This window comes from Tiliqua scincoides, chromosome 5 (assembly GCF_035046505.1).
Source record: "Tiliqua scincoides isolate rTilSci1 chromosome 5, rTilSci1.hap2, whole genome shotgun sequence".
Classification (NCBI taxonomy): Eukaryota; Metazoa; Chordata; class Lepidosauria; order Squamata; family Scincidae; genus Tiliqua; species Tiliqua scincoides.
Window position 1 is genome coordinate 78,610,338 of NC_089825.1, and position 3,300 is coordinate 78,613,637.

Here is a 3,300-nt window from a genome sequence, read left to right on the forward strand (position 1 = left end):
GTTTCAATTCAAATCTCATGCGCCCGCTTCCTATTGGCCAGTCAGTCTATGTCTCTTGGATCCAAGAGAGGAAAGGAAGATGGCGCCTCACCGCGCATGCTGGGAGTTGTAGTTCCTGCGTGAGGAGACTCTTCCAAGTGTCCGTTATTTTCGGAACATAGATCTATTCAGTGCAGACTCACAAGCAGTGTCGGGTGTGCCTTTGTGTGGGGTGCCTTTATGGAGCAAAGTGCTGGATTGTGACTGGATTTCCACTGGGATTGCCTGTCTGAGGGGCAGTTTGACCCATTTCTGCCCAGTCCACAGGTGTACGCATTGGTTCCCTGTTGCGTACGGTGGGCAGAAATGGCTTAACCAGGGTGACCTGTGAGGCAAATTGAGGGGTGACTTTTCATGGCGTTCGCCCCCAAAAGACAGACCAGCCACAGACATTATGCATAGGCCTCACCGCCTGTGGGGACTTGCAAGAGGGCCTTTTCAGTGGTGGCCCCCTCCTTGAAGAATTCCCTCCGACATAAGGCTGCTCAGTGGTGTAGTTAGAGGGGTGCAAAGCACTACGTTTTGCAGGGAGTCTTACCACAGCGTGCAAGCGGACCCTCCCCTTCGGAGAGGGATCATAGAGGGTCTCAGGGGTGGAATCCTTAACAGTCAGTCAGAAGTTCCCATTTAGTTCATATGAATATACAGTACTATGTACACAGTAAAGGTGTGCCCCGATATCCACTGGGGTTCTGTTCCGGACTCCCCCATGGATACCTGAAACCGTGGATACTGGGGACACCTTAAAAAAGATAGGGGAAAGTTTAAAAAATGTTCCCCTAACTTTTTAAGAGGTGTCCCTGGTATCCATGGTATCTGTGGCTAACTGAAACCATGGATACCAAATCTGTGGATACCTGTACTATGTATACATACAGTTCTGAACATACAGTACTATGAAGCTCACTAACAAACAACTGCATGTTCTTAATAGAACCATGTTCTTCTGTCAGAAAATATACAGGGGTTTTGTGCGTGAATGTGGATGTAATATGTCTGTATAGATAACCCTTGTGTACCAATTTTTCCCCCCAAGTGAGACTGGTGTAAGAGGCACAAGCACCGATGAAGTTCAATAGATGGTTTCTCTTCGTGGTGTTACAATTGCTACATGAGGTGTCAGGGACTTCGATCAAGCTCAACAATGGTGGGTTTGAAGACATCGTTGTTGGAATGAATCCAGCGCTCTCTGAGGACCAAAAAATTGTTGACAACATAAAGGTGAGATTATTAAATAGCAGGGATGGGCAAGTCCAGCGCGGCTTGACTCGAGTTGAGACGTCGAGTCACCACCCCCCGTGATTCGACTCGAAAATGAATCATAACAGGGGCACTTTCCAAGTCACCCAGTCACTCTTGTGACTCTAAAAGACACGATGCGAGCCACCACCACCCCTTTGAAAAGCCCACAGTGGAAAAAACGGGGCTGTTGCTAAGGAGTGTGTGTGTGTGTGTTGGAGTTCTCTTTACTCACTCCCCTGCTGTCCCAACCCATCTGTAAACAGGGTGGGAAGGGTGGGTGGGACAGCAAGAGAGCAGGACAGAAGCGGCAAGAGGGAGGAAGGTCACGTGAATAGCTGGGAGGCTTACCATAACAACCTGATCCTTTGCAGCCCTACTCAGAAGTAGTCCCACTTTAGCTGGACTTTCAGTGAGGCTTCCCCCACCCCACCAACCATGGTAGAAAGCATGGTCGTTATGAACTGCCTCCCCCCACTTCCCCACCATCCTCCTCCAGCCAACTGTAAGGCAAGAATCCCCTTTGGCTCCTCCTCCTGCTCTCCTTCAGCCAATAAAAATGCCAGACTGACCATTCTGCTTCCAATGATCAGAGACAGGTAAAGAGAACCTGTCCCCCCTCCCCCATTCACTGCAACATTAAACCTTTCCTGCCTCCCTGGAACCTCCCTGCTGCTGGCCCGGTCAGAATGCTGGCCCCATAAGGTTTCAATATATTAGACTTGATGCTACCCAGATGCACTTGACGCGTGCATGCGTGGGGATGAGTGCCGCGTCAGGGGTCCTGACTCAAGTCTTTTTCAGTCTTCCATGTGCTGAGTCACCCAAAATCACACATTTTTGCGACTCCGATTTCACTGACTCAAGTTCCCAACCCTGTTAAACAGTTTTGAATAGGCACATTGTGCCTGTCTATTCGGAAATTGGTTCCATTGTGTTCAATGGGGCTAACTCTCAAGAAAGTGTGCATTGCTTTGAATCTAACTCAGCCATCTGTAACTGTCAAGTTATTATAAACATTTAAATTCAGCTTGTGCATTCCAAGAGTACAAATATATATTCCAGGCTCCTTTTTGAAAACTTACTCTCCCTCCCCCCCCCATTCAGATGTATGAAGCAGCCATGAAGCCCAACATTCCAAACTGTGTGTATGCCTCCATTTTGCACCCACTGCCAGGAATGGCTCAAAAGGGGAGGGTCCGCTAGCAAGCCACTGTGAGGCTTCCTGCAAAACTTAGTGCTTTACACCCCCTCTAGCTATACCACGGAGGATACTACGCCTGCAGGATTGACCTGGAGTTCCCAGGAATCAGCATGTATCTCCCAGTGACCACCGAAAGTAGATTTTCACAGGGGCTCCAGGAACGTCCAAGATGATGTCATGTTGGAAAAACATGGAATAGCTTCAGTCACAATTGGCAACCCACTTCAGCAAAAGATTCAAAACTTTGTGGGAGGAGGCTGAAAGGACATTTGTCTCAGCAGGCCTTCTCCAATTATTTTTTTTCAATTGTTGTGGTTTTCTCTTTTATCTATCTCTTAAGGATGTTGATGTTTTTAATTATATGCTGTATTGTTTTCTGTTATTTTTATGTTCAGGTATTTTAATATATTTTTACATTCATGTAGTGAGTTGTCATGTAGTGAGTTGTCTTCAATCTTCCAAAAAAGGAGAAATGTATTTTTTTTTAATGAATAAAGTAACTGATGTTGAGAAGGTATCATAACTTCCATTACAACAGTAGTTCCCAAATTTTTTGCCACTAAGACCCACTTTTAAAAATGACATTCTTATCGGGACCCACCTAGGTTTACCAGACCTTTGAAAAAGGAGATATAGAAAGAAATATTATCACTTATAAATAAATATTAACCTGAAAAATGACCCTCAAACATTTATATCCCTATATTTACCTATGCTTGCAAACTGTGGGAGCTCCCTACTGCATTATACCATTAAAGCACACTTTAAGAATGCCAAAGCTCAAACAAACTCTATGAGTATGTGGGGGGAGGGGAATT